This window comes from Corvus brachyrhynchos, unplaced genomic scaffold, assembly GCF_000691975.1.
Source record: "Corvus brachyrhynchos isolate BGI_N302 unplaced genomic scaffold, ASM69197v1 scaffold194, whole genome shotgun sequence".
Taxonomy (NCBI): domain Eukaryota; kingdom Metazoa; phylum Chordata; class Aves; order Passeriformes; family Corvidae; genus Corvus; species Corvus brachyrhynchos.
This window is the reverse complement of record NW_008237890.1, coordinates 2,371,299-2,391,951: the sequence shown is the minus strand read 5'-3', so window position 1 is coordinate 2,391,951 and position 20,653 is coordinate 2,371,299. Positions and strand designations below refer to the sequence as shown.

Here is a 20,653-nt window from a genome sequence, read left to right as displayed (position 1 = left end):
CCCCTGCCACTTCACTTTTTTTCCTCAAAGTGGCTTTTCTTGAAGCTGTGTCTCAACAGTGTTTGCCACATCTTGGAGCTGTGTCTCAGAGGAGCCAGAAAGGACAGGAGGCAGCAACAGAGCAACAGAAGTCTCCAGTGCTGGTCCCAAGAACTCACAGTGTTACCACAGCAGGCACCTTTCCCCAAACACAAAGGGAACAAAATTGCACATTTCTTGTGTGTACTGACCATTTTCTTCTCCCCAAAATCACATTCCCAGAGGTGATGTGGGAGGTATAGAATAGCAGCCTAACCACACCCACAAGGCTTTAAGCTCTGCCCCCTCTCTGCAACCAGGACACCATGGGACAGAGTGAAATTTGTTGTCAGAAAATGGCGAATTTGCTCTATGATTTGCTTAGTCATTTTTTTCTTTTAGTTAAAATAGCAAGAGAAAAAGTCAAGTTTTGGCTTGGTTATTTTATTGTATTTCTTTCAGGAAGGGATAATATATCTTTAATGTATTTTTCACATAATTGTTTAGGTTGGAAAAGATCATTGATTCCAGCTGTTAACACAGCATTACCAAGTCCACCACTAAACCATGTCCTTAAGAGCCACATCTACACATCTTTTAAGTACCTTGTGAGGTGGCAACTTAATCACTTCTCTGGGCAGCCTGTTCCAGTGCTTGAACACCTTTCAATGAAGAAATTTCTCCTGATATCAAATCTAAGCCTTCCCTGACAGAACTTGGGGCCATTTACTTTTCCCATCAGCTTATAAAATGTTTTCTCTGCCTTTACACCCTGACTCTGTAACAGACTATCTGCCTCATCAGCCTTTCCCCTGATTCTTACTCATAAGAATTTGACCTTATCATCATCAAGATCTAGAAAATCAAGACACTCCCTGACATACTGGGCTATTCCACCACCTCTCTCCCTCTGCCTATCCTTTCTGAGGTGTTTATAGCCATTCATTGCAGCACTTGGGTTTTGTGACACATTCCATCATCTTTGCATGATGATTACTATGTCTTACCATTGATGATGCACAAAGGCTTCCATTTTCTTCTTGTTTGTTGCTTATGCTGAGTGTATTGGTGTACATGAACTTTAGTTGGGGTGTTGATCCCACCAACTTTTTGGGGAAAGAAGTTCTAATTTCTGTGTAACCTTGCATCACTTGAATAGTTTCTGTTATCAAGTTTGAAAGTTTTTCCTCCTTTTTTAGTAAATGGCAGAAGATAGTTCATGAATTTTCCAGTTTCCTAAAACATAATAGCATTTCCTGGAAAGCCAGCAGCATACTGGCCAAGTCTAGCAATTCAGCCATGAGCAATCTCATTATGAGTAATTTTGCCATGAGCTGTACGTACCCTTTCATTTTGAAAAAGGTAACAATTTCCATGTACAGTGAAAAGAACTGGCCTTCCATACCTACGAATACAGCAAATGTGTGCAGCTTTTTTTAAGAGTAAAAGGAGTGAAGGGGAAATTGCATTGCTGCAGTTGTGAGACAAACAGGTAATTACAGTGAAAAAACATGTTATGACTAAACATCAAATGTTGTTGATCTCATCCTATTGCAGCAGGTTTTTTCTTAAAGTATTTGGTTGATTCTAAAATGCATTTGATATTGAGGACATTATTTTCAATTAATAGAAAAAATTAAGGTCTCAGTGATTAGAAAAAAAAAAGATAATTCATTCTGCAACAGAGTTGTGCCTCCAGGTAGCTAAGAAGTCATTTTTACTCTCTGTGCTGTTTTTTTGAATGAAACAGGTACATCTTAAACTGAGAATTACTGCAGTAGATCTTTGTGTTTCTGAAAAATATTTAAAATTATTGCTGCCATAAAACATTCAATTCCACTTTCACCCCTCACCAAATAGTACCTTATCAGACAGGTTTTGATAAAAGACTATGCTATTTCTCCTTTAAACACTAGTGCTACTTCTATTATCTGCCTCTGGCAATGCTCTGAGACATGATTATTAATGCTTACAAAATAGAGCATTACAGCAATACAAAAGATTGTAGTATTGAAATGTGAATACATAGGCAGTGTGAAAATTCCTTTATTATGAAAATGTCTATTCCATTTTTAAAACTGAGTTGAAATTTGCATATCATAAAATACAAAAGTACAGGTAAAGAAAACTTTTAATCAGATGTATGTGGATTTTCTGATTCCTATAAATAGACATTTGAAGGAAGCTATGTTTACATAAATCAGGAACAGCTCTGATTAGATTTAGCAATAAATCCAAAAGCTAATTTATGAAATTTGAATTTCTAAACTCATTAATTTCTTCAGGTCATTTCAAGCGCATAACCAAATAATTTATCCAAATTATTCAAACAGGATTTTCAACTCTCATGCCAATTACATGCAAGAGGAGAGAAAAAAGTTGTTGCTGCCTTACTATTTCTTTGCTAGATGTTCAGTATTGGTAATCTGTAGTAGAATGTGTTCTTTGAAAACCGTATGACTCTAACTTTCTCTATCTAGATCATTTATGTATCTAATCAATTTTTACCCAAAACTGTGCATCCTAAGACCTCCTTCATACTTACCTTTCCTTTCTGGCATTTAAATGTGGACTTTTCTTTTTACATTCCATGCGCTTTTCAGCCTTGCTCCCTCTTCCATAAACCTTTGTGGTTGGTCTTCCTTCACAAACTTACAGATATCCCAATAACACCAAAATGACAGAAATTATACATTAAAATAAATTTCTTCCAATTTTCATTTCCTTTTTTTTTTTTTTTTTGGTCATCTTTTCAAGAATTAGAAGGCACTGATAGTGAGTCCTTGGAAAGCATACATTGAGGCTTTGCCTTTACTAACTCATGAGAAATTTTATTACCAGGGTAAGTGATAGCAGAATAAAGCCTGCATTTTTACCCTAAATTTATATCATAGGCTTCTCAAGTCAGATTTCTGTCATTTCACATGAGCTACTGTATGCTGCAATTCAATTGTGTAAGTAACATTGCCACACAATTTTTACTACTAACATATGAACCAGAAATACTAAAGATTAACAAGGAGGTGAATAGATACTTTTTAAGGTCTCAAACTGTAGTACGGAATTTCCCACAAAGTTCTAGAAAATCTGTTCTGCTTTCGTAATATATTTCACTGACCCAGTTGTTGTGAAAATTACTGAACAATTGTTTTCAGTATTCTAATACACTGTTCTTTGGCAGTGTATAACTAGACTGAGTTTCAGTGTCAAGAGAAGGCCTTCATTTAGACTTATGGCTATGGATTTTCCTAAAACTGTAGCAATATACATACAAATGGTCAGTCTCTGAGTACTTAAGCAACAGTAAATGAGTATTCATGGTACCCATTTTAGACATTTGCTTGAGAATGCTCAGGAAAATTTCTTTCATTCTCTTTAATACAAACACAGTAGCTGAATACAGATAAAGACATGTATAAATAAATATATATATATAGTTATTAATTTCAAGGTAGAATCATGCTATCAAAAAAGGCACTGGGAGATTTACGTGCTAGGTACTTTCTAGTTGATTTAATTGAAACTAGGTTTCAGCCCATGAGGCACAGCTGTTGATTTCAGGGATTAATGACACAATAACAGCTTTTAGATATAATTTCTTATGCAGGGCTTTATTTCAACTAACCATCCGCCTTTAGACTTATTATTGTAGACTTCTTAAATGTTTCATTTAGAACACAGATTATGGAGTTTTACAGTGTAGAAGTATAATTTCTTAATCTTTAGTTTTAAGGGAAGAAAGACATCTGTAAAACAATACAGAAAATGCTACTGTTGCTTAAATTTCCTTTGGTGGAAAGTGAATATATTTTGAATTTTCTTCTTTGTTCTCCTGAATTGGTTTACAGTAATAATGAAACAAACACATTAATTAATTTGAAATATTAGAAACTCTTGGACTCACAATGTGACTTGAGAGATTATTTAGTTTTATGACGAGAAAAAGCAAAAATTAAAAAAATCCCATTGAGTGAGGATAAAAGAGGAAATCCACTTTGTCACTTAATCACAATTGTATATTACCATACCTACAGGGAGAAGTGAAGAACAAATAAACAATATTGCATCCCTATATTCACAGAAGACTTCCTTATGCAAGATGAGCTTTAGAAGAAACACCTTGATTTAGGTTCTGACAAGCTGGCATCTCTGAATTTAAAAAATTGCTTTTTCAACTCCTGTTTAAATCTGAAAAATCAACTGAAACAAAGAAATAACCCTAGTAATTCAGAAAAATATTTAATTCTGAATAAATTACATATAGAAACACTGGTAAGCTGGAATTTCAAAACGGGCTGATATGAAATATATTGCTTAATTGTCAAGGCCTTTTCTGAACAACAATAACCTTATAAAACCCTTCTAAATGAGAATTCTACCTGTAATATGAAAACATAGCAAAATTTTTTTGAAGGAAAAATTGTGAAACAACCTATGAACCATAAAGCAATGATTTTATAGAAAAGGAGAGAGAAACACTGAGATATGGTATCTTAAGTATAGTATTTTCATATTTCAATATTGTATATTAGCTTTTAACCTCTTCTCCATGTTTACGTCACTAGCCCTTAAACTATTAACTGGTCTTTCTGCAGACATGATGCATGCGTCCTCCATCTTCTCTATGTCATTGACAGAGATGTTGAGCAGGTGTTCCTTTTCTTTCTTAGCTTTCTCTTGATCTTTTTCCCTGTTTCCTATTTCTCCATGCTTATGTAAAGGAGTCTCACACTTTAAAGAATGTTTGATTACTTTATCTTTCTCCAGTTCTCTTCATTCTTCTATTTGTTTTTCCTCTTTCTTTCACTTTTTTCCTTTTCTCTTTTCCCTTTGTCTTTTCAGTGTCTCCCTTCTTTTTTAAGTTTCCCTCTCTAAACTTGTTTTCCTTCTTTCCCCTTTCCTACCTCCCTTTGCATGCCTTCAGTTTCATTATTTCTTCTATTTTCTTTCTCCCTCATTTTCCATTCCTTCTTCTATGCACGAGCAATCTCTATTCTCTTCCTCCATAGCAAATCTATTTTCTGGGATTCATTGATCTCTGAAAATTTATGTAAAACTCTGAAATTAAGCAAGGGTGTTCATTTCCACTCATAGGTTTGGATAAGGCTTTATCTCTTAAAAAAAAAAAATGCTCTGAAGGACACAGTTATTTGTTTAGAGTGGAGAGCAGATGACCATTCAGTCTGGAATTTATGCAGCCAGGCATGTCATGATGTGACCTGTGCTTTGTGCTCCTATCCTCCCTGTGCTTTCTTTGTTCAGGAATTCTCTTGACAGCTCATGGTTTGTTCCTAGTCACAGAGTTGCCTTGTAGAAAAGACATTTTAGAAGTATGACTTGCATAGATTTTTACTTGTAAATAAGGTATTTCATTATCATTTCAGTCACAGTAGGCCTGTAGTTCCACTCAAGCCATGAAAACAGCACCTGAAGTATGACAAGTCTGATATTAGAATAATTTGCTGTGTAACCAAACACCTGATATTTAGTTTTCTCTTGGGATGTGCTTGCACAACCTGAGTCAAAAATTATGCTTAGACTAGATCTTCTCACATTTTTCTCTGAACAGCTACTCTACACCAGACAAAATCCACAAAATGCAGATGTCATGTACTCAGAAATGTTTCTCAAAAGGAATTGTGGAATAAAAGTTATATGAGAAATTCATGGAGGGCCAAGCTCCATTGTATAACATATCTGTTATGCAATACCGTGAAAGCTGGTGTTGATTTCATGAGGCCATCACAGGAAGAGCCAAATTACGAACCCGGACATCAAATTTTCGGTATCCTAGAATGACAGAATAGGTCAGGTTGGCAGGGACCATAATGGATCATCTGGTTCAACCTCCCTGCTCAAGCAGGGTTATCCCAGAGAACGTGGCACAGGATTGCATCCAGACAGGTCTTGAATATCCCCAGTGAGGGAAATTCCACACCCTCTCTGGGCAATGTGTTCCAGTGCTCAGTCACTTGCACAGTAAATAAGTTCTTCCTCATGTTCAGGTGGAACTTCCTGAATATGTATATGCAGAAGGAGAGTGCACACGTTTTGTCCAAGAAATTAGTCTGAATCATATTCCTCTCTAAAAGTGAAAGCTTTCCTTGCATGATGTTTATGCTCTGCCTTGAAACTATGAATAAAAAATATCTGCTAGTGGCAGTTGAGCATCTGTAATGTATGGAATTCTTAAGAAGCTATTGTAAGAGCAAATCACTTTGTGGTGATTAAAAAGATACAAGGTAGCAGTTGTTTTTACTCACTGACCAAAGTTTGAAATTGGCTACCTGTTGCCTAGTCCATATTTTATCCTTGTTCCTATTACATCCCATCCTTTCCTCTGTTCCCCAGAGAGGGCAATTAAAGAACAAGTGGCTTGTTTTGTTTTCAGGATGATACACAGACCCCAGCTACAGTTTTTACTGCCATGTTCCGGAGTTAATCAAACCTTTGTTTGCAATATATTCCCCTTATAGCACAATTGCTATGTAACTGTTGATTCAAGTTTTAATTGCCTGATAAATTGAGTGTAAAATCCTATGGTAGAAAAAGAAATCAGAGAAAAAGAAGATGGTTCTCTGGCAAGTCGATGTAAAAACAATTTTCTCCTTACAAGTAGGAATCATTTGCATAAATTTGAGCACAGGGACATGTAGTTATAGATGACACAAGGTTATAAAGCCAAAAAGTGGGAACTCAGTCCTTTAGAATTCTTCTGTTACGGCTTTTTTATTATTGTAGCTGTTTTTCCTACTCACAGAAATTAGAAAACAATAGTTGCTGCTTATGTCATCACTGTGACTGTGCCGATTTCATTAATATCCTGCTGCAAAAAGTATATTTTTGGTTGTTTTTATTGAAAACTATTCAGTGATTTAAAGTAAAACAGTGTTGGGAGGATGTTAAATACATCTATATTGCCTATAAAAGTGTTTGCTTTGAAAGTCAGCTAGATTTTAGATATGACATTCAACATAAAAAGTTATAAACAACAATTCAAATCCCTATGATCTGCCAAATGCTGTATGTTTGTGTACAAAGTCTGGTTTTGTGTTATAAATATGTATATTTGATAACTGTATTATACTTACTATTTAATTTGTAAAACCAGAAGTGTCTTCATTTTATGCATTACAAATTTCTTGCTTACTTCCATTTTTTTCTTTGGGTCTGAAAATGTTGATTTGGTATGACTTTGTCCTGATTATAATGAGATCTCTCTGAACTCTGGCTCCACTTATGGAATATACCATTCCATAAGTCAGATGATTTATTTGATGATATACACGTATTTTTATGTGTATGGATATGCATTTGATATGCATATGTTTGAAAAGTAGGTATTTGTCTTGTCAGAACTCAGTGGTTTGCTGTGTGACAAAACAATGAAGAAAAGACCGTATATGTATTATCATAGTATTTTCAGGAAAGAAAAAACAAACTTCTCCAGCATTGTCTCTATGATATCCCCTTGCTATCCTTCTAGAACATAACAGAGCTCCTCTATCATTATGTTGAAAGTGGGCAGACCAGATACAAAGGAGGGGGAAGGTTCAAATTTTATATGTTGAAGATAGAGGACACAGCTGGAAGACCATTTCCTAAAACAATGCATCTTCTTTCCCTTAAGATCTCTCATATAAACATAATTTCTCCATCCTGTTTCCATACTCTCAGTAAAACGTTCATAGTGGAGCAATTTCTCTGAATCTTCCTTGTAAACACAATGCCTTACGTGGTTCTTTATCAAGTAGTTACGAGTAATATAAGGTGAAGACCTTAGGATTTATACTTATTTCTCCTTCATAGGATAATATGTAGGATCCAGTAAACTCAAAGCCTATTAAAGTTTTAGAATGTTATTTATAAGTTTATCGGTAGTGCCCTTCAAGTTTGTTTTAATGACTAGTTTCAAAGGATGTCCAAAGAAAAAAACAAGAAACTTGAAAAAAAACTGTGCAAAGAAGCAAATATCAAAAATAAAAGGAAATTTCCATATTTCCACATGCACCTCAGTTCCAGAAAACATGGAAAACAATACTGACCTGTCTAGAAGATCTGGTTAACTCTTATAAGAAATCATGACATTTCCTAATTAGCTTAGCACTTGTGGCAGTACATATTGATTTTGACTACCTGGCTGAATCTTCTTAAGCCTTCTCAGAAACTGAATGAATGGGTAGACTTTATTATCTTTTTGTATCCCATCACTCAAGCCTCACCAGTAAGCAAACGAAACAGATGCAAAGGTGTTTGTATTATTAGTGGCTCTTGCTTGCCAATTTTTTCATTAGAAAGTAGTTCTGTTTCTTGCTCTAAACAGCAAATTCTAAAATTATATTAAAATTTACTTGTGAATACTAATAGATATATAGATATATTGTGTAAAGTAGTAAATTATTTCTTTCTTCACAGAAACACTAAAATTATCCATAAGATTGTTCTAGATGTTTTTTCATTGTATTGTATCTGTTGGGATCTGTTGGATACTTTTCTTTAGCAGACTTCTGAATTCATTGCAATACTGTTATTCATAGCTCCTATATTGCAATGTCACTGTTAGCGCAACAAACAACCACACCAACTAGTCACTGTAGAACATTTAATTTGAATTAGACCTCCTATTCTTTTACATATCACAAAGGCATAATGTATGATGGCACACTGATTAAAGACAGAGGAACACAGCAAGAATTCTCTGTTTAAATTTGCTTATTTTTCTCATGGTAAGTTACAGCTAGTTTGAGTTCAAACCAGCACTTCTCCCTCACCCATGAGTAGCCCAATGATCTCTAAAAGTCAACATAGAAGGCCTGTGTATTCTTCCCAACTGGTCTTCCCTTTGGGAACATCATATCTGAGAACAAGAGAAACAGGCATGGAGTTACCACTGAACTCTGCTAATTCGAAAATAAAATGATAATCACATATATCCAGACTCCAGACGTTACCAGAATTTCAAGATGTTACCTGGAGTGATCCAGTTTACTGGCAGTGGGGAAATCTTGGCACATGACACTGTAAATGTGACTTCTCTTTGGATATATGTAACTCCTTAGGTCTCCAAAACAAGTACATACATCCTCCTAGCAATTCAAAGGTCTTTCTGGATTCTCCAGTCTCCTTAGCTATATGTACCACTTCTGTTCTTTGCTCCAACATCAGCCGTTTCCAAGAAAACCAATGAGGAAAAAGTGAGTCTTCTCAAGAATAAGGCTACCCTTTAAGCCCTACCAGATCTGCTACATGTCTCTGGTCTTGAAAAATAGTGACAGGTTGAACACAAATAGTGGTAGGGAAGAAGTCTGAGGTTTCACATACTTTGCCTGAAAAAGGTCAGCAAGTTTTCTTTACCCCAGTTAGCAGATAGCACGGGCTGGACAACACGTAGTGAGGAGAGATGTGGACCACTCTTCTCCACTTTAAAGTTGTTACTTGGGAAAAAGAAGCTGAGTTGAACAAGAAAGGAGACACCTTTTGCATGAGAGAGTACTGTCAAAAATACTGTTTCTTACCAAAACAGGTACAATATGATAGACTCTCTCATAAGAGATCTATAATTTCTGATATGCTCTTGACCTATGCAAAGTCTTCAAATGCAAAGAATTTTGACAGGAGATACCATTGCTGCTGTCCATGTTGGCAAGACCTGCTGTCTGTCTCCTTCTTCCAGAAAAGGGTAGGGAGTATGTGGCTCATCAGCAAGGCAGTATTCTGGGATACTGAATTAAAGCACCATTACCTAGTAGTGTCATTCCCTTCCATAGCATAGGTATTCATTTAACTTCAAAACTCTGCAGGGGAACTCAGATCCATGTGAAGCTGAACCTCTCTCCCATTGCATCTCCATAAAGACCAGCTTCCTCTCTCTCACTCTGGAGGCAGTGCCTCCTGGAAGCCATTGTAATTCATACAATGAGTTACTCAGTGTTAATTATATGTACATATTAACAGCCTTTGGCTAAAATATATGTATGCTTCCATTCTAAGTATTGAAAATGCATGCATGTTTTATAACTTGTAAAAATATGATAGGCATGCATGGGGTGTTGTGTGTGTGTGTTTCCCATTAAAAATGAGGACATTTTTGACAGATTCAATATGGCAAAATATATAAAGATAATTAATTTACATTCATTCCACAAAGATGGGGGTTTTTTTAATTTCTCAGCATGACCTGTGTTTCATGCTTAACAGAACAATCAGAAAGGCATTAGTATATTGACTGAAATCACTCAGAGTTTTATCTTTCCATAGAAAACTTATCTAGTCTGTTTGTTTATATGTTGATTGATGGAAACCATAATAATTCCTTCTTGACTCAAATATTCTGATTCAATATTTCAGCACAATCTTCTTGTTTTCACAGCTTTCTGATCAACTTTTTTTTTTTCCACTTTTTTATTTCACATAAATAAAACTGTTTCCAGGACCCAACAGCTGGCACTTACTGACTGGGATGAACAGGAAGACAGTGTGTTCATAGGATTACAGAACAAGCTGAAAAGAAAAATTTATGCAGAGTTTTGTAAGTTTAGTGAGGCAGAAAATAGATGGGTCCAGAGAAGAAATGATGTGCCAGTCAAAGCTAAGCATACAACCACAAACTTCCACAGCACAAGAGCAGTCGTGCTTTCTTAGCTTTTTTGACTTCAAGAGTTACTTGAGTTTGGGTCAAACAGCAAGAAGATGTTTTGTAAAGATCACACTCTTAAGTGACTTTTTTACAAGTCTCTTTTGAAGCCTGGCAAAAGCAAGAATAAAGCTGACTTGAAAGATGTTGAAGATGGTCAAATGTCTTCTAGGAAGGATCCTAAAGAGGGAGAAAACTGCAGCTGAACTCTGGGACTTTGCCATTTACGTACTGCCCTTGTGTAAACTAATTTTCTCAAAATGTATAATTTCATCCAATACAATAGATTTTTCTGTAGCATAGTGCAGGTCAGTGCGCTATACTCAATAGTGACAAATGAAAGCTAGAATTATATGCATGTAGTGTATTGTAGTAGTCTTTATCAAGACAGGATATTGTAACTGTTTCTCAAGCCCTCCTGTGTGGATATTTCTGTCTAATGGCTTTTACTGAATTCCTTTCTCTATTTGATTTATAAACAAGGAGCTGCTCCCTGAAATGACTTAGATTTTACAAGCAATATTGTACTACAAAATATTATTGGAAATATATGCAAATTGCCAGAAAGGCATTAGATTACAATTTAGCCAGCATCTAAAAAAGATGCCGGTTACCTATGTGACACACAACACCTAAAGAACCTATTCACTTTCATTCAAAGCATCTATTTAATTATTTTACTTCAAGCATATTCTTAGTTGCTTTGAGATAATGGTGCTCAAATTTCATAAAATTTAAGAAGAAAGAATGGCTTGAAAGTATCCATTTTAAAGATAAAGAAGCAATGATCATATGTCTTTGCTAGTCTGAATTACACACTATCTGACTTCAGTCATATCCCCTCAGTAACAATTTTATAAGTTACATTGAATGCCTGATTAAGATTTATATGCTGTAGAACACAATGTTCATTTAATAACATGATCATTGTTGGGTACTTTACAGATACTTTTATGGGTTAGAGTTCATGTGCACAAAGAGTAAGAAAAGTCACTTCCCTGTTACGTGGAGGATAAGAAATAATAGATCATCCAATTTTCCAAGACATGTTTCTCCTATCTTTTATCAGCACACTTCCATCAACATATTTAGATACTTGTGGCAGGTTAATATGGGCCATTTTCACCTGGCAACAGCATCAGTCCTTAGCAACAGTATGTGTGTATTCAAACTACTGGTAACACTGAGCCAAAATGGAAGATTAGACTACAGAAACCTTTGGATGATGTATGTCAGGAATTTTCAGATATTATTTCACCTTGGCAACCATCTCATTTAATTCCCTAGCAACTCTGAATATCAACTGGGTTTTGGGGTTTTTTTCCTGTTCAAAATTACCTCTTGAGAACAACTAAGATGATTCCCTTATTAACTTTAATGATATTCAGTGTTTCACTTATTCCTAGTTTAAGATAAATGGCAGAATTCAATATTGCACAGTAGTGCTCTAGATCTATGCAGTATTTCATGGCTTAAAAGTCATGAAAATTAAGATGGTACAGCTGTAATTTAATGTTATTCTTCTACTTCTTTTTATATACTAGTATACAGCTGCTATTCCAGAAATTTTTATTAGTACTATACATGTACAAAAATCATCGTGTTCATTCATCAAACTTCTTGCATCCTGTCTAAGCAAGACTTTCATTGTTTTGATGATAAAGGCCTACATATTCTTCTACTGAAATATTTGAGGAGAAAATAATTTGTCCTTGAAGGAAGAAGAAAGGCTCCACTCCTATTTTATCCCCACTAATATGTATTCCATTTACTTATTCATTGGTACAGAAAGATCACCTAAAATCATAGTAGGTTTCTTATGACAAATATCTACTTCGGTTGTCATTTGATTTGAGCAATATTTCCATAGTGTAGCAGATCTTGTGGAGAATTATTTTCTAGCAGTGGTTCCTCTAAGTGCTAGTATATCACTATATTGAAATTGTTAAATTCCTCTTTTTTCTGTTTAAAGAACATTCTGGACTCCACATTTGAATATTTAAAGAAATGTGGTCCCACTTTTCATTCTTAAGGAGGGTAATTGACATTGTGTTAAAATGTATTTGCATATACCATACAAATCAAATGACAAAAAGGGAGAGGAAAAGGAAAGTAATGGGAATGATCACAGAGCTTCCTAGTTCTATTTGTGTCTTCTGGTTTTTACTACCCGTTTCCTTATTCAATTGCAATAACAAACTGTCTCTCCCACTCTTCTCATGCCTCCTTTCCCCTTGCCCCAATAATTTAATGGTCTGCATCAGATATGACCTTTGTCCCTTTTACAGTTTTTAGTGCTGAATTTTGTTTACACAGCCTTGCTAGTCTCCATATGGGTTTTTTAAGCAACAAAATAATTTTACATGCTCAGAGGAAGCTTGAGCTTTTAGGAATATAAGTAATCTGACCCATAAACACAGTAACTTTTCTGGTTTTTCTGCTGATCAGTCTTTCATTTTGTGACTTAGGACTTGCCCACACACTAAGTAATATTATTCATCTTATGTCATCATGAAGCACTGATCTGTTTCAAATCTTAACTGCAAATTATCTTCTGTTATACAATAGGCACACTGTAAAGGTATACAATTTTTTCTCCATATGCAATAATTTCTACATATCCTTTCTGCATCAGCAACTAGACACAGAGGACATTGCTTATTGCTGTCACAGGGATGTTTTGAAATTTCTTCACTTCCCATGGTGTATTTCCACTTAACTAAATTCAATTTCAGCTTATTAAAAACAAGGTCCTCCTGATTATAAAATAGCCTCAGAGCAACAATAAGCTAGAGGACAATGAAAAACAATAACAACAAAACAAAAACAAACAAACAATCACCAAAGCTAAAACAAAACCCCAAACCAATTCAAAACCTTAAAACCTCTCTTGTTTGAATAAGAAAATATATGACAAAATGGGGTGAAATAAATTGTCTATTATCAATATTATTATCCTTCAGTTATTCATATTCTGTTTGTGTATTATTTTTTTTGAGGCAGAGGCATGAAAATTCTGTTAGTGTATGAGACAAGTATGTGATTTCTGGAATGGCAGTTCTGTGTAAATTTATAGAGTAAAAATACACCTGGTTATGTCCTATGGTCAGGTTATTACATGAAGTTATATTTTTGAGATGAAACAGCAAGTGTATATTTCATAGCAGCATGTAAAATTATGCATATAAATATATATATATGTATATAAATAGACATATGTATATAAATATATATATGTATATAAAAATATATATGCATATAAAGATCTATATATAAATTAACATATAAATATATTCTCAGATTTCACAAGCTTTAGCTAATCAGCTGAACTAGTCAATATATTGTGAAACCTGACACTGGGAATTCTTCATGAAGAAATAGAAGTTAGAGTTCAGTACGTCTTATTACCACAGAACCTGCTGCTACCTTTGTTATTTTTGTAAGCCCTTTATGTTTCGTCTAGCATCAGAGTACTAAAACTAAAAATTTTCCATATTAATTTTTTAATGAGAAACAAGAAAAGGACATCATGTAATCCCTTTTTTGGCTGTAAAGACAAGTTAAGACACAAATGGTATTTTATCAAAAGAAATAGCCAAAGGTGCAAGTGCTGTTACATGGCAGAGAAGTTCAAGCACCACTGACAGAAACGTGAGGCCACGCTAAAAATTTAATGTGATTAATTCATCTTTGAAGAAAATGCTAGAAAGAAATTATATTGGATGAATGACCAGTTTATTCCCTTTGGGAAAAACAGGTTCAAAAAGTTTAGACTTTAATAATGGAACAATTGTAAAGCTATTCTTTATACAGGGGTTTCTGGCATGGGTACGAAATAAAAAACCTTTTCAAAAATAATTTCTGGTGCTAGTTAAGGGATTGATTCAAACTACATCTTGGGGCTCAAGAAAACTCATCCATTGCATTCAGTAAATTTGGAACCAATCCTATGACTTCTCTACCATTACAGAAGAATGGTGGATATTGTAATCCAGATTTTTAAAAGCATTTAATGAGTTTTCAAAGTCAAGATGAAATATTGAAATGCTGATATCATGATATCATGAATATGGCAATGTCAAGATAGACTATTAAATCAGGATACAGAGATTTATTTATGTATGTGTCTTCAGTTCCAAATAATTTTGCAAATTAGAAGAGGGTATTCAAAAATAGTTCTGAGATTTCTCTTATTATAGCCAGACTTGGGGAAGATCAAAACACTGGAAATTAGTCAGAGAAAATAGCACAACAAGAAAATGTAGAAGTAAACAGAGATGACTGGAAACATATTTTTAAATGGAAAACATGGGCAATACATTTTTGGGAGGAAATAAACCAAAATAGTAACCTTTCATTAAGCGGAAAAGTCTTGACATGTCCTACACAAGATAGGAAAACAAGTTTTTGCTGTAAAATACTTGCAGACATTGTTCTATAATGCAGTATATCTCAAGAGATTTAAGTTTTTACATGTCACCGATCAGACCGCAGCTAACATAATTTAAATTAATTTTCCTGGAGTGGATACACTTCCCTACAGTGTGTGTTACTGTTGTTAATCATTTTATTGACTGAAGCTCATCCCTGTGCAGAGGATCTGTCCAATACCCATGGAGAGAAATTAAAACTTGTTCCTGCAAACACTTAAGCATCTGCTTATTTTTGCATGAGTAAGGAGCTCTTTTCAATTTTAGCAGGCTTGCTGATGTGTATAGACTTCAGTGTTCATAAATGTTTCATAGCATCACTTTTGAGAAAGATTGTGTTCTAAATGTGTGGTGCATTTATCTTGTACCAGCCCTCAGTGTAACTGTACATTTGCATTAATTAAGCTATTTCTTCTGCAGAAATACAAAAAAGTCAGTTGCTTGATTCCCTAATTAATACCTATTATGAAAACTAAAAATATGATCCTACAGTCCTTACTTTTATCTCAGAGAAAACATGTTACTGATAAGTAGACCAACATGTAAAAGGTGCAATACCACGGAAAGTAGTGGAGTTGTAACTGATAAAACTAATACTGGTACTAGACAGCAGACTTTGGTGCAGTACTTCTGAGTAAGTTATTGCTTGAAGAGAAGCTGCATATTTAGGCTTTTTCATTTAAAAATATAATAAAAATAATAAAAATTCAGGGAAAATTTTGGACTATCAGCTTTTCTGTGAAAGATTGTCATTGGAAGATGGAGCAAGAAAAATGGGTTAGGAGGTCGGCTAAAGAGGACAGGTACTTCAATACTGAAGACAGTGTCTGGCTGATAAAGAGGAAAAGAAAAAGAAATTAAATAAAATAATAATTTTTTAAAAATTTTAGAAGTAAAGTAATGGGAACACCAGCCTGCTCCAAAGCCAGCAAATAATTTCTAAGTGATAGTTCCTCTGACTAGAGAGAGAGAGAGAATTATTGAAATATAAGAAGAGGAGAGAGCAAAGACTGAGGAATGAGAAAATAACCTATTATATCATTTTACCGGGAGAACTTAATACGAAGTTAATAGCCAAAGGGCAAATTCAGAACTGCATCTGTTCAGCAGTAGAGGTCCCCAAGATGACTTGAACTGATGTTTTTAAAATATTCTTACAAATGGAACAGAAAACTTTCCAGTAGCAGACAAACAATTCTTCATTTATCTTAATTACATTTTATCCCTCAAATATAATAAAGGTTGTATCCACTCTTTGTCCACTAGATACTTTATTTATGCAATGGCAGCATATGTAATTTACTTTTCTAAAAATATGCCTTTCCTCTGAACTATTTTTTAAATACACTTGTTTTATTTATTGTTGTGTTTTTGGAAATACATGTCCTAAATTGCCTTAGAGCACAGTGAAATTCCTTTGCTCAATATATTTAACACTCAGTTGGTCACTTGCATTCAATGCTTACTGAAGGAGTTAAATCATGTATAATTTATGTCTTTTACTCTGTCAGTAGAACTTCACTTTGACTACCCACATGTGAAAAATTATTCATTCATCTAAGTATTTTCAAAAATTTCCCTTAGGTTAGGGGGAGGGAGGTATTTGGAGGGTTGACTTTTTTGTCTCTTTTGTTGAAATTACTGAGGAAAGGAGCACCTAGAGTAAAAACCACTCTTTTAGCTTTAAATGGGAACTAATGTTTATTACACATTTTGCTACAAAGCACATGGAAGCATGTGGCAAGAGGCTGTAAACTGCACTGAAATCCAGGGTCATGCTGACATGCTTACGGAATCGATGACATATAAACCAAAAAAAAATTTACTCAGATGGGGTGTTAACTTTTTTACTCTACTCATTTATACAAATTCACACTTTCCCCATTCCCAAGAGGGCTTTTTCCCCTCTGGCAAGCAATATTTTTGTGAAGAGCAACTTTTACATGTTCTGTTTTAAGGACACCCCCCTGAAGTCTTTCCATTAAAAAACACCTGAAAACCCCAAATATAAGAGAATAAACTATATCATGATAAATTGTTAGTACCAGTTTACAATATATTTCCCTTGGGTGTCTTCAAATATACAGTAAAAGTATTGTGGAGACATAAAATCAGATTATCTTCAGGATGTATGAACCAGAGCAAAATTCAGGGCCAGATTAAAATGAACAAACAGTGAAGCTGTTCTGCTGAGCTTGGCTTGGCACAGAAGCCTCCATCAAAAATGGAAGTACAAAGTGAAAAACAGAACAAAAAAAGGTGTTGATTTCTGCAGTGTCTCCTCTTGGGCCCTGAGGCATCTGCTGTACAGAGAACAAATGCTTAGACTTGGATTATCTTTCTTCCATTTTTGTGTCTCCTGTTGCAGTCCTGTAAACTGAATGAAAATTAGCTTTGGCCATATTTCTTCTATTCATTCTTCTTCTTTGGCCTGCAATGTGAGCACAATATGGGATAAGTCAGTATGGTGCACATAGGATCTACTCACTGCTTCCCAGCTATGGGCAAGGTTCCAGCACAAGGTCCAGGAGGATGACATATACCTAGGCCAGCCCATCCCTTGTTCCTGTAAATGGGAGAGTAGAAGTAGCCAGGAAAGGCAAGAAGACCTGGTTGCCTTGTGGTGGACATAAAGAGGCCTTCTGCTAGAACAAAGCATGTCAGTTTCATTTCTCTTTAACATACACTGACCAGGTTTCTATAACATGACTTTAATTTCTAGAATCTGAAATATGTGGGTGTTTGCCAAGGAAAACTGTAACTGTCTGCTGGTTTCTGTGTAAAATGTATGAAGCAGACCAGTTGTTCAAAGAATCTGGTTGCTTCAGAAGTGCATTGAGCAAAATCACTGTTAAAGAAACAGCTCTCCTCTCTACCCAGGTTCTTTAAAGACTGACTAAGAAAACAATAAAAATTTTGATAGAAAATTGAGAGCGAGTAAATCCTTTCCTGTGGGAAATATAATCAAGGGAAGAATTCCAAGTAACAGAAGACACCGTCTGTACTATTTGCAAATCCATTGTCCCAGATTTTGCCATGACTGTGGGTGGGAGGAAGGGACTCTCTCTGGCTTCCAAAAAGAAGGGTGTGGCTTCTGCTCAAAAACCACTGGGCTGGCATCATCTGCCATTGCTCATTGTCTTCAGGTCCATCGTGAGCATTTTTGCATGTGACTCACCCTATCTTTTGTATACTTTTTTGATTAATATTGTTGCTGTTGTGCTTTGTTTTATCTCAATGCTGTTTCTAGTAAGCTGTTATCTCAACCAATGATCTTCACCTTTAGTGCCTTGGATTCTCAACTCCATCCTGGAGCTGGAAGTGGGAGGGGAGAGGGGGAGCAAGCGAGTGGTATTTGGTTTGGGAGAGTCTCTCTCAGTGGGGACATTGAATTGGGCAGTACCATTCATAAACCACGACCCACATAAAAGTAATTTTTCTATTTCTCCACCATAAATTATGGTTCTGTGATTGCTTTTTTCAATAAAATAAGCAATAGAATACTGATTTAAAAATCTTCAGCTGCACTTCAGAGTACAAATTTAAGCTGAAGACATTCTGTCACTATGTCTTGAACTTGACATATCCTTGGAAGCAAGTATTTCTGCTTAATAGAAAAGTGCAGCACCTTTTGAGAGGAAATTGCCTTTGAGAGCTGCCTTTAGACCTCTTAGAGGGAGTCTATGTAAGCTTTTTCATCACATTAGCTAAGTATTGTATTGGGTTCTTATGTTTTCATTTTCTCAATTTGAAATTGAAAATATTATTGATTGCATGCAAAAATCCCAACAAAGTGCATGATATATTATATCAAGTCTATTTCTATTTCTTTTTCCACAATGAAACTGAGTATCTATTTCAATGCACTGAAGAAGATTGAGTTTACATTTTTATAAATTGTGATTTGAAGGATAATTTTTTGTCTCTTGTATTATATGGATTTACTGTTATATAGAATGAAACCTAAGAAAATATGTGTACCTTTTAATTGTATAGAACTCTTTTCCTGTTATAGATTAAGTACTCAATGTACAGAATGTTCTCTTCACTTGGATTCAAAATTAAAAAGTAAAAAGTAAAACTTACTTGTGACAATTTTTAGTGTAAATTCTCTAACTATGTAATTTATTATTCATTTCACAAAATTTTATTTTGCCTTTTTTTTTTCCTTAGGTGAGAAATTCTGTGGACCACAGAAAAATCTACAAAGTTTCAAAGTAAGATTTCACATCTACTCACCTTCTAAGTCTTCATATTTGTTTTCTGTAAGGCCCGAAAATTCTTTTGGTTTGGATTTTGTGTTATAAACCACAAATATCTTTCTACATAGCAGTATTTATTAAACTCTTGAAAGTGTATCCTGTTTGAAATTCAGATTTCTTCTGGTCAGGAAAAAGAGCAAAATGCTTGAATCAGTAGACTGTGTAATAAATACATAGATACCTCCTAAGGTGCAGGAGTAGGATCATAGTTCAGATTTTGCAGTTTTGGAAAAAAAGTCTGGTTGCTACAGCATGATTGCTAAATTGTGCTATGAATTAAATGGAAATTTAGTGAATGCATTGAATGATTAGTAACAGTAACTACAACGCGTACTGAGCACTTCTCGCCTTCTGTTTTGTGTACTACCTCACGCTAGCCTTTGTACTATGAATGATACTCAGCTATAAAGGCCAAGTAAGACTGGACAGCAATACACTGATTCTTGTAAATATTTTGCAACTACAGCTATATGAAAAAGATGTGCCAAACTTTTAATACTCTTTCTACCTGCTTTGTATAAGTTAATATGATTGATAGGTACATATGACCTGACCTATCTCTTTTTAATGAGTAAGGTAGGGTATTAACTGAAATAGATCAGTCCCTAGTGAGAAACGATTTATGACAAGTAAAGCGTCATGGAAAATTTGTGATTATTTTATATGGGTACAGGAATGGCAATTTATAATACATTCTATATACTATAAAATATATGTATGATAATGTATAGGAAATTTGGGGGTGTTGGTCACACTATAAAAGCTCACTTACTTCTGTATTCAAGGGCAACCTTCAAGTTTCACTCCTTAACCTATTATGTGTAAAACTTTGACAGAAAAACAGAAAAAGTTAACGGAAATTATAACACTTATTTACCTGGGCTTATTAAGCCATTTAGACAAAATATAATTATTTGTGGGGAAATATAGAAGAATCTGAAGATGATCCCATGAATGAATAATAGTCAGGCGAAATTCAGCAGGTAATGTCAATTTATACTCCCTGAGAAAAACAGTCCTAATACCACAAAAAGTCATAATTTGAAAGTGGTGAATTTTCATCCTGAGTTAGATAGCTCATCTCAAAAGTAAATAAATCTCAATAGGGCAAGATGAACAGCAGGGAAAAAAAGGAGGACCAAAAAAATAAGTTAGTTAACATATGAGTTATGACTATATATCTAGCATGCTTCAATCTGGAAGAGACACAAACTGAGGAAAGACCATAGTGAGGTTTATAGAATCATGTCTGGGGTGTAAAAAGCAAAAGAAGAAGCCAATCATTCATATTTTATTCCGGTACTTAAACT

The 20,653-nt window shown here is 34.7% G+C and overlaps 1 protein-coding gene across 21 annotated transcripts in view; it reads left to right on the top strand.

Annotated features, from left to right (window-relative positions):
* Window positions 1-20,653, top strand: part of PTPRD (protein tyrosine phosphatase, receptor type D) — a 1,188,396-nt gene that overhangs the window by 712,999 nt on the left and 454,744 nt on the right. For all 21 annotated transcript variants that reach the window (XM_017732862.1, XM_017732863.1, XM_017732840.1 and 18 more), the window contains one exon: window positions 19,255-19,298. The gene's annotated coding sequence lies outside the window, so the exon portion shown is untranslated. The remainder of the gene's footprint in view (window positions 1-19,254; window positions 19,299-20,653) is intronic.